This window comes from Triticum dicoccoides, chromosome 1B (genome assembly GCF_002162155.2).
Source record: "Triticum dicoccoides isolate Atlit2015 ecotype Zavitan chromosome 1B, WEW_v2.0, whole genome shotgun sequence".
NCBI classification, from domain to species: Eukaryota; Viridiplantae; Streptophyta; class Magnoliopsida; order Poales; family Poaceae; genus Triticum; species Triticum dicoccoides.
In genome coordinates this window covers 86,723,433-86,735,442 of record NC_041381.1, presented here as the reverse complement: position 1 = coordinate 86,735,442, position 12,010 = coordinate 86,723,433, and positions in this window count along the sequence as shown.

Here is a 12,010-nt window from a genome sequence, read left to right as displayed (position 1 = left end):
CCAGTCTTGATTCGTGCCAACCCAACAGACACTTTCGGAGATACCTGTAGTGCACCTTTATAGCCACCCAGTTACGTTGTGACGTTTGGTACACCCAAAGCATTCCTACGGTATCCGAGAGGTGCACAATCTCATGGTCTAAGGAAATGATACTTGATATTAGAAAAGCTTTAGCATACGAACTACACGATCTTTGTGCTAGGCTTAGGATTGGGTCTTGTCCATCACATCATTCTGCTAATGATGTGATCCCGTTATCAACGACATCCAATGTCCATGGTCAAGAAACCGTAACCATCTATTGATCAACGAGCTAGTCAACTAGAGGCTTACTAGGGACATGGTGTTGTCTATGCATCCACACATGTATCTGAGTTTCCTTTCAATACAATTATAGCATGGATAATAAACGATTATCATGAGCAAGGAAATATAATAATAATAACTAATTTATTATTGCCTCTAGGGCATATTTCCAACACCTCTTGTCATTGCCGGCAGGGGGTGCCCCTGGGCAGCCTTCGCCATCAAGTTGTGGGCCTACACAAGCCAACCCCCGACCGGCGACTGGCAGAGCACCCAGCGCCTCTCGAGCGGCCTCCGGTGCCCGCGAAGGTCTTGGCGATGAGCTCACGCTCACTCGTTGGTGCAGTGTTGTGTGCTTCGGGATCTTCGGTGAAGCAATGCATGCGATGGTCCATCTTGGCGGGAGCTTGCCAACGTCGACACTAGGCTTTAGGCAAAGAACCATCGCCTGGAGGACGAGTGGCAGCGGCTGAAGTTTGCCATCAACCTTGGGAAGCTTTGGTGTGATGAAGCTGAAGTGGGAGCGGCGGCCTCGCTCGCGGCTTCTCGCGAAGCTTGCACCCGCACCATGGAAGAGGCTGAGGCAGCCAATCGCTGCCGTGAGGCGGCTGAGGAGCGGGAGCGAGGTCTTCTGTCTTCAAATGCGGCTCTACAGCATGAAGTCGAGGAGCGTCGCACCCTGCTGGCCTGCTCACCAGGTGAGGTGGCCCTTGCCGAGGCGGATCTCCTGAGGCGCCATGAAGACTTGGCGCTGGAGATCGTGGAACACAGCTTGGTGCTGGAGATGCTGAAGGTGAGCGAGCGACAGGCCGCCGTGGCTGAGGACGCCGTCGCCGCCCGAGAAGCTCAGGACCAGGTGGAGGTGGATGAGAGGGTGGCGAAGGCACGTGCTGAGCTGGCTGGAAGACACCGCCTGGACCAGGAGCTGCTCAAGGCTGAGCTGGAGGGTTGGACCTCCGCCCTGAAGACCGAGCTGCAGTCTACGGAGCAGCTTTGATTACTATGCTTGAAGTGTTACTATTTCTTTTATCAATATGAACTTTTATTTTGAATCATTTGGATCTGAACATTCATGCCACAATAAAGAAAATTACATTGAGAATTATGCTAGGTAGCATTCCACATCAAAAATTCTGTTTTTATCATTTACCTACTTGAGGACGAGCAGGAATTAAGCTTGGGTATGCTTGATACGTCTCCAACGTATCTATAATTTTTGATTGCTCCATGCTATTATATTACCCCTTTTGGATGTTTATGAGCTTTATTTTACACATTTATATCATTTTTGGGACTAACCTACTAACCGGAGGCCCAACCCGTATTGCTGTTTTTTTTTGCCTATTTCAGTATTACGAAGAAAAGGAATATCAAACGGAGTCCAAACGGAATGAAACCTTCGGGAGCGTGATTTTTGGAACGAACGTGATCCGAAGAACTTGGAGTGCAAGTCAAGAAGCAGAGGAGGCCTCCGGGAGATAGGAGGGCGTGCCCACCCCTCCTCGGCGCGCCCCCTGTCTCCTGGGCCCCACAGGCGGCCACCGACGTACTCCTTCCTCCTATATCTACCTACGTACCCCGAAAACATCCAGGGAGCCAACGAAAATCAATTTCCACCGCCATAACCTTTTGTATCCGCGAGATCCCATCTTGGAGCCTTCGCCGGCGCTCTGCCAGAGGGTGAATTGACCATGGAGGGCTTCTACATCAACACCATAGCCCCTCCGATGAGTTGTAGTAGTTTACCACAGACCTTCGGGTCCATAGTTATTAGCTAGATGGCTTCTTCTCTCTTTTTGGGTCTCAATACAATGTTCTCCCCCTCCTTGTGGAGATCTATTCGATGTAAACTCTTTTTGCGGTGTGTTTGTCGATATCCGATGAATTGTGGGTTTATGATCAAGTTTATCTATGAGAAATATTTGAATCTTCCCTGAATTCTTTTATGTATGATTGAGTTATCTTTGCAAGTCTCTTCGAATTATCAGTTTGGTTTGGCCTACTAGATTGATCTTTCTTGCCATGGGAGAAGTGCTTAGCTTTGGGTTCAATCTTGCGGTGTACTTTCCCAGTGACAGCAGGGGCAGCAAGGGACGTATTGCATTGTTGACATCGAGGATAAAAAGATGGGGTTTATATCATATTGCTTGAGTTTATCCCTCTACATCATGTCATCTTGCTTAATGCGTTACTCTGTTCTTTATGAACTTAATACTCTAGATGCAGGTAGGAGTCGGTCGATGTGTGGAGTAATAGTAGTAGATGCAGGCAGGAGTCGGTCTACTTGTCACGGACGTGATGCCTATATACATGATCATGCCTAGATAATCTCATAATTATTCGCTTTTCTATCAATTGCTCGATAGTAATTTGTTCACCCACCATAATACTTATGCTATCTTGAGAGAAGCCTCTAGCGAAACGTATGGCCCCCGGGTCTATCTTTTATCATATGAGCTTTCAATCTACTTTTATTTGCATCTTTACTTTTTGCATCTATATTATAAAATACCAAAAATATATTTATCTTATCATATTATATCTATCAGATCTCACTTTCACAAGTGGCCATGAAGGGATTGACAACCGCTTTATTGCGTTGGTTGCGAGTTCTTTGTTTGTTTGTGTAGGTGCGTGGGACTTTTGAGGAGCCTCCTACTGGATTGATACCTTGGTTCTCAAAAACTAAGGGAAATACTTGCGCTACTCTGCTGCATCACCCTTTCCTCTTCAAGGAAAACCAACGCAAGCTCAAGACATGGCAAGAAGGATTTCTGGCGCCGTTGTCGGGGAGGTCTTCGCTCAAGTCAAGACATACCAAGTACCCATCACAAACCCATCTCCCTCGCATTGACATTATTTGCCATTTGCCTCTCGTTTTCCTCTCCCCCACTTCACCCTTGCCGTTTTATTTGCCCTCTCTTTCCCAATCTCTCTCTCTCTCTTTCGCTTGCCTTTTTCTGTTTGCTTGTGTGTTGGATTATTTGTTGCCATGGCGCAAGATAATACCAAATTGTGTGATTTCTCCAATACCAATAATAATGATTTCCTTAGTGCTCCGATTGCTCCTCTTAATGATGTTGAGTCTTGTGAAATCAATACTGCTTTGCTGAATCTTGTTATGAAAGATCAATTCGCCGGCCTTCCAAGTGAAGATGTCGCTACTCATCTAAACAACTTTGTTGATTTGTGTGATATGCAAAAGAAGAAAGATACGGATAATGATATTTTTAAATTGGAGTTATTTCCGTTTTCACTTAGAGATCGTGCTAAAGTTTGGTTTTTGTCTTTGCCTAAAAATAGTATTGATTCTTGGAACAAGTGCAAAGATGCTTTTATCTCTAAGTATTTTCCTCCCGCCAAGATTATCACTCTTAGGAACGATATTATGAATTTTAAACAACTTGATCATGAGCATGTTGCCCAATCTTGGGAAAGAATGAAATTGATGATTCACAATTGCCCTACTCATGGTTTGAATTTATGGATGATCATACAAAAATTTTATGCCGGTTTGAACTTTGCTTCTAGAAATCTTTTAGATTCGGCCGCGGGAGGCACGTTTGTGGAAATCACTTTAGGAGATGCTACAAAACTTCTTGATAATATTATGGCTAATTATTCTCAATGGCACACCGAAAGATCTTCTAGTAAAGAAGTGCATGCTATAGAAGAAATCAATGTTTTGAGTGGAAAGATGGATGAACTTATGAAGTTGTTTGCTACTAGAAATACTCCTCTTGATCCCAATGATATGCCCTTTTCTACTTTGATTGAGAATAATAATGAATCTACGGATGTGAATTTTGTTGGTAGGAATAGTTTTGGAAACAATGCTTATAGAGGAAACTTTAATTCTAGACCGTTCCCTAGTAATTCCTCTAATAATTATGGAAATTCCTATGGTAATTCTTATGGTAATTTAATAAGTTGCCCTCTGATTTTGAGAATAGTGTGAAAGAATTTATGATTTCTCAAAAGAATTTTAATGCTTTGCTTGAACAAAAATTGCTCAAAGTTGATGATTTGGCTAGGAACGTCTATAGACTTTCGCTTGATGTTGATTCTCTTAAACTTAGATCTTCTCCTCTTAAGCATGATATCAATGAGTATCTCAAAGCAATGATAATTTCCATTGATGAGTGCAAGGAAAGAACCGCTAGATTGCGTGCTAAGAAAGATTGCTTTGTAAAGGCGTGTTCTTCTAGTTTCCATTAAAATAATGATGAAGATCTTAAAGTTATTTATGTGTCTCCTATTAGATCTTTGTTTTGCAATATGAATCTTGATACTAATGGGACTGGAGATGAGTCAACTTTATTTAGAAGGCGTCCCAAGAATTTGGAGTTTTTAGATCTTGATGCTAAATTTGGTAAAAGTGGGATTGGAGAGGTCATGACTTTAAATAGTATTGAACCCACTATCTCGGATTTCAAGGAATTTGATTATGATAATTGTTCTTTAGAAGGTTGTATTTCCTTGTTGCAATCCGTTGTTAATTCTCCTCATGCTTATAGTCAAAATAAAGCTTTTACCAAACATACCATTGATGCCTTGATGCAATCTTATGATGAAAAATTTAATTTGGAAGTTTCTATACCTATAAAACTTAATAATGACTGGGAACCTACTATAAAGATTAAAATTAAAGATCATGAGTGTTTTGCTTTTTGTGATTTGGGTGCTAGTGTTTCCACGATTCTGAAAACTTATGTGATATTCTAGGTTTCCATGATCTTGATGATTACTCTTTAAATTTGCACCTTGCGGATTCCACCATTAAAAAGCCCATGGGAAGGATCAATGATGTTCTCATTGTTGCAAATAGAAATTTGGTGCCCGTAGATTTTATTGTTCTTGATATTTATTGCAATCTTTCTTGCCCTATTATTCTTGGTAGACCTTTCCTTAGAACGATTGGTGCGATTATTGATATGAAGGAAGGGAATATTAGATTCCAATTTCCATTAAAGAAAGGCATGGAGAACTTTCCAAGAAAGAAAGTCAAATTACCTTATGAATCTATCATGTGGGCTACTTATGAATTGAGTGCCAAAGATGGCACTACTTAGATCTATCTTCGCTTTTACGCCTAGCTAGGGGCGTTAAATGATAGCGCTAGTTGGGAGGCAACCCAATTTTCTTTGTGTTTTTTGTTTTTGTTTCTGTTTAGTAATAAATTTTGCATCTACCTTCTGTTTAGATGTGTTTTTATCTTTTAATTAGTGTTTGTGCCAAGTAGAACCTATAGGATAACCTATGATGATAGTTGATTTGATTCTGCTGAAAAACAGAAACTTTTCGCGCACGAAATTAGTTTTGTTAAGTCACAGAAATGTGATTTTGCGTTGATTCTTTTTTCTTCTGATCAATAAAAAAATTGTCCAGGACTTCCTATTTTGGAAGGATTTTTAGAGTTCCAGAAGTTTGCGTTAGTTACAGATTGCTACAGACTGTTCTGTTTTTGACAAATTCTGTTTTTCGTGTGTTGTTTGCTTATTTTGATGCATCTATGGCTAGTATTAAGTGGTATGAACCATAGAGAAGTTGGAATACAATAGGTTTAACACCAAAATAAATAAAGAATGAGGTCATGACAGTACCTTATGTGGTGGTTTTGTTTTCTTTCACTAACGGAGCTTATAAGATTTCCTGTTGAGTTTTGTGTTGTGAAGTTTTCAAGTTTTGGGTAAAGCTTTGATGGACTATGGAATAAGGAGTGGCAAGAGCCTAAGATTGGGGATGCCCATGGAACCCCAAGATATTCAAGGATATCCAAAAGCCTAAGCTTGGGGATGCCCCGGGAAGGCATCCCCTCTTTCGTCTTCGTTCATTGGTAACTTTACTTGGAGCTATATTTTTATTCGCCATATGATATGTGTTTTGCTTGGAGCGTCGTGTATTATATTAGTCTTTGCTTTTTAGTTTACCACAATCATATTTTCTGTACACACCTTTTGGGAGAAGCCCACTTGATTAGAATTTTCTATGTGCTTCACTTATATCTTTTGAGCTTGATAGTATTTGCTCTAGTGCTTCACTTATATCTTTTAGAGAATGGCAGTGGCTTAATTTTTTAGAAATTGCTAGTCTCTCATGCTTCACTTATATTATTTTGAGAGTCTTTTAGAACAGCATGGTATTTGCTATGGTTATAAAATTGGTCCTAGAATGGTAGGCATCCAAGTTGGGTATAATAAAAAATATCATAGGAAGTGAATTGGATGCTATGATCAATTTGATACTTGATAATTGTTTTGAGATATGGAGGTAGTGATATTAAAGTCATGCTAGTTGGGTGATTATGAATTTAAAGAATGCTTGTGTTGAAGTTAGCAAGTCCAGTAACATGCACGTATGGTTAAAGTTGTGTAACAAATTTGAAACATGAAGTGTACCTGGCTTGTGCATCCTTATGAGTGGCGGTCGGGGACGAGCGATGGTCTTTTCCTAGCAATCTATCCCTCTAGGAGCATGCCCGTAGTACTTGATTTTTGATGACTTCTAAATTTTTGCAATAAGTATATGAGTTCTTTTGACTAATGTTGAGTCCATGGATTATACGCACTTTTACCTTTCCACCATTGCTAGCCTCTTCGGTACTGTGCATTGCCCTTTCTCACCTTAAGAGTTGGTGCAAACTTCGCCGGTGCATCCAAACCCCGTGATATGATACGCTCTATCACACATAAACCTCCTTATATCTTCCTCAAAACAGCCACCATACCTACCTATTATGGCATTTCCATAGCCATTCCGAGATATATTGCCATGCAACTTTCCATCATTCCCTTCATCATCAAGACATACATTACTTTTGTCATATTGCCATTGCATGATCATGTAGTTGACATCGTATTTGTGGCAAAGCCACCATGCATAACTTTCATACATGTCACTCTTGATTCATTGCACCATCCCGGTACACCGCCGGAGGCATTCATATAGAGTCATATCTTGTTCCAGTTTCGAGTTGTAATTCATATGTTGTAATCAATAGAAGTGTGATGATCATAATTATTAGAGCATTGCCCAAAAAGAAAAGAAAAAGAAGAAAGGCCAAAGGAAAGAAAAGCCCAAAAAAAGAAGAAAAAGGGAAAATAAATAAAAAGGGCAATGTTACTATCTCTTTTTCCACACTTGTGCTTCAAAGTAGCACCTTGTTCTTCATGTAGTGAGTCTCATATATTGTGCTTCAAAGTAGCACCATGTTTTTCATATAGAGAGTCTCATATGTTGTCACTTTCATATACTAGTGGGAACTTTTCATTATAGAACTTGTCTTGTATATTCCTATGATGGGCTTCCTCAAATGCCCTAGGTCTTCATGAGCAAGCAAGTTGGATGCACACCCACTAGTTTTCTTTTGTTGAGCATTCATTTATAGCTCTAGTGCATCCGTTGCATGGCAATCCCTACTCCAAATGTTGACATCAATTGTTGGGCATCTCCATAGCCCGTTGATTATCCTCGTCAATGTGAGACTTTCTCCTTTTTTTCTCAACACAATCCCCATCATCATATTCTATTCCACCCATAGCGCTATATCCATGGCTCACGCTCATGTATTGCGTGAAGGTTGAAAAAGTTTGAGATTATTTAAGTGCGAAACAATTGCTTGGCTTGTCATCGGGGGTGTAGAATTTGGGAACATTTTTGTGTGACGAAAATGAAGCATAGCCTAACTATATGATTTTGTAGGGATGAACTTTCTTTAGCCATGTTATTTTGAGAAGACATGATTGCTTTGATTAGTATGCTTGAAGTGTTACTAATTCTTTTATCAATATGAACTTTTATTTTGAATCGTTTGGATCTGAACATTCATGCCACAATAAAGAAAATTACATTGAGAATTATGCTAGGTAGCATTCCACATCAAAAATTCTGTTTTTATCATTTACCTACTCGAGGACGAGCAGGAATTAAGCTTGGGGATGCTTGATACGTCTCCAACGTATCTATAATTTTTTATTGCTCCATGCTATTATATTACCCCTTTTGGATGTTTATGGGCTTTATTTTACACATTTATATCATTTTTGGGACTAACCTCCTAACCGGAGGCCCAGCCCATATTGTTGTTTTTTTGCCTATTTTAGTATTACGAAGGAAAGGAATATCAAACAGAGTCCAAACGGAATGAAACCTTCGGGAGCGTGATTTTTGGAACGAAAGTGATCCGGAGAACTTGGAGTGCAAGTCAAGAAGCAGAGGAGGCCTCCAGGAGATAGGAGGGCACACCCACCCCTCCTGGGCGCGACCCCTGTCTCCTGGGCCCCACAGGCGGCCACCGACATACTCCTTCCTCCTATATATACCTACGTATCCCGAAAACATCCAGGGAGCCAACGAAAAACAATTTCCACCGCCATAACCTTTTGTATCCGCGAGATCCCATCTTGTAGCCTTCGCCGGTGCTCCTCTGGAGGGGGAATCGACCATGGAGGGCTTCTACATCAACACCATAGCCCCTCCGATGAGTTGTAGTAGTTTACCACAGACCTTCGGGTCCATAGTTATTAGCTAGATGGCTTCTTCTCTCTTTTTGGATCTCAATACAATGTTCCCCCCCTCTCTTGTGGAGATCTATTTGATGTAAACTCTTTTTGCGGTGTGTTTGTCGAGATCCGATGAATTGTGGGTTATGATCAAGTTTATCTATGAGAAATATTTGAATCTTGTATGAATTCCTTTATGCATGATTGAGTTATCTTTGCAAGTCTCTTCGAATTATCAGTTTGGTTTGGCCTACTAGATTGATCTTTCTTGCCATGGGAGAAGTGCTTAGCTTCAGGTTCAATCTTGTGGTGTCCTTTCCTAGTGACAGCGGGGCAGCAAGGCACGTATTGTATTGTTGCTATCGAGGATAAAAAGATGGGGTTTATATCATATTGCTTGGGTTTATCCCTCTACATCATGTCATCTTTCTTAATGCGTTACTCTGTTCTTTGTGAACTTAATACTCTAGATGCAGGCAGGAGTCGGTCGATGTGTGGAGTAATAGTAGTAGATGCAGGCAGGAGTCGGTCTACTTGTCACAGACGTGATGCCTATATACATGATCATGCCTAGATAATCTCATAATTATTCACTTTTCTATCGATTGCTCGACAGTAATTTGTTCACCCACCGTAATACTTATGCTATCTTCAGAGAAGCCTCTAGTGAAACCTATGGCCCCGGGGTCTATCTTTTATCATATAAGCTTTCAATCTACTTTTATTTGCATCTTTACTTTTTGCATCCATATTATAAAATACCAAAAATATATTTATCTTATCATATTATCTCTATCAGATCTCACTTTCGCAAGTGGCCGTGAAGGGATTGACAACCCGTTTATTGCGTTGGTTGTGAGTTCTTTGTTTGTTTGTGTAGGTGCGTGGGACTTTTGAGGAGCCTCCTACTAGATTGATACCTCAAAAACTGAGGGAAATACTTACGCTACTCTGCTGCATCACCCTTTCCTCTTCAAGGAAAACCAACGCAAGCTCAAGACGTAGCAGTTGCTCAAGAAGCCCTAACTTCTTCTGAATCTGCCTTGGCCTCCGCCCGAGCCGAACTATCTTCTCTTCAGCAGCAGATCAAGGACACAATGGCTCTGGCGGAGAGGACTGCGAGCGAAGCAAACCGCCGCCAGACGCTGCAACGCGAGCACGCCTCGATGCTTCAAGGCCTCAGACTAAGACCTAATTCTGCCTTGGGCACCATTTGTGATGAGAGCGCTCCTCACCCGCACGAGAACAAGTATGCCAGCCACCTGAACTTCTTCACCGACATCGTGACCCGCCTTGAAGCTCGGGCTGCAAGGTCTCGCGAGCTTGTAGCGGAGAGGAGCCATGGTCTTCTCGGGCGCGTGTCTTCAGCCACCTTCTCAACCGCGATCCCCACTTTGACTTCAACGTTGTGCTAGTCCCCGTGCCCTGGTCGTCCAGGACAACCTGGCTGGAAGGGTGGACGACCATGTGGACACCTTGGTAGCAGAATTCGCCTTGGAGGACGACACGGTCGTGATTGCGGCCAGAGAAGTTGGCGTGGACGGTGATGACGAGGAGGATGGCAGCCTTGACGCAAGCAGCGCGGATGGAGGTGATGAAGAAGGGGCGTCCAGCTAGGCCCGTGTTTCTTTTGCTGTGACCTGTATGATGAAAACTTAAACGCATCTTTGTGAGAGCATTTTGGAAAGGGGGTGCCCCTTATGATGTGTGTGATTGCTAAATGCTTTTGAAGTGGCACCCAGAGCGGGGCCCCGCAGGACCACGAGCCGCTGAGCGAGGTATTTGTTTATGACTTATCTTGGGTTTCATGAGGCCTGGTGTCGCGGCTGTGCTCCTTCTCCTGAGGCGAGCCTGCTGCGGGCTCGCGAGGTCCCATGCCTCTCGAGGGGCCTGCCGGCCTGCCGTAGAGCGCCTCGTGAGGAGCCGACTGCCCGACTGTGACGAGGTGGGCGCGCGAGGCGGCCGCACCCTCGAGCCCCCTGGGGGAGTAATCGGCACCAGTGCGTACAACGTACCCAGCCCCCTCTCGTGAGGCACTCGAGGGCAGGGTAGTAGTTACGAGCTCCAGAAAGAATGCAAGAACTGAAGGCAAGAGAGCGACACGAAACGAGGAAAAACTCCCCCCATTTTTATAAACGTACGAAAAACAAACTGCTTCAAAAAGTCGGCGAGCAAGTACAAAAAGGAGGCAAAAAGCGGACGACTGCGTCTGGCGCCTAGCTAGTGTTCAGTCTTCAGTCTTCAGTCTTCTCACCAGCACGGAGCTAAGTGCTTCCACTTGCTGGGCATAGTCATTGGAGACAGTGTTGACGGCCAACGCGGAGCATGGTGCTTCCACTAGGACGTGGGCGGGAGCCCCTGTGAGGCCCCAAGGCGGCACTCAGGAGACTCCGGGGCGTGTACAACCCCACTCATTATTACGTGAGAGTGTCACGAGCGGAGACCTTCATAGGACGGAGCCTTGCTTCATGTTGCCCGACGAGGACCCCGCTGTGCGCCACCCCTGACCACCATTGGGGAGACCGGAAACCAGGACAAGACCAAGGGGCCAGGGGGACGCCGGCAGCATCCTCGGCGACCATAGGCCCCCCCACCGGGGAGAAGGGCTCGCCGGCGCCTTTCTCGATGGGGAACCTACCTCCAGGCAGGGCCCTGCTCCGTTCGGCGTGAGGAGGGCCCTGCCGCCGGGCTTCCCCCGTGTTGCTCCCATCGTCCTTCACGCTCCTGCGGGGGATCCGACATCCTGAGGGTGCTGGTGGCAGCCGCACTCTGGTTCACCTGCGATCCATGGTCAGCGTAAGCATGCTCCTGTGGCATTAGCTGTACCTAGAGGCCGTCGCCATTGGAGATGTTGGCGGGGCTTGGTGGTGGCTCGAAGGAGAGCTCCGCCTCGTGTATATCTAGCGCCCAGCCCGGTGTGAGGGATCAACTGGGGCCCTCTTCTCTTAGACGGGTACGTAGGCTTCCGGACTGTTCGCGCCAGAAGCGCCGCCTGGCTGCCTCTCGTTCCCGCCTTCTTCAGTCGCCCTATGGTCTTGTTGCCAGGGGCCGGCACTCTAGCGCGGCCCCTGGTGATGTCGCCTGGACCAGCCCCGCGCTGAGGGGGCACGTTCGGGGTGGCGCGGGCTGCTCCGCGGGGCTGGTTGGTGTCGAGAGGCTCTCCAGGGCCCCTGGGAGGGGGCGCGCGGTTGTGTCGGGGGTGA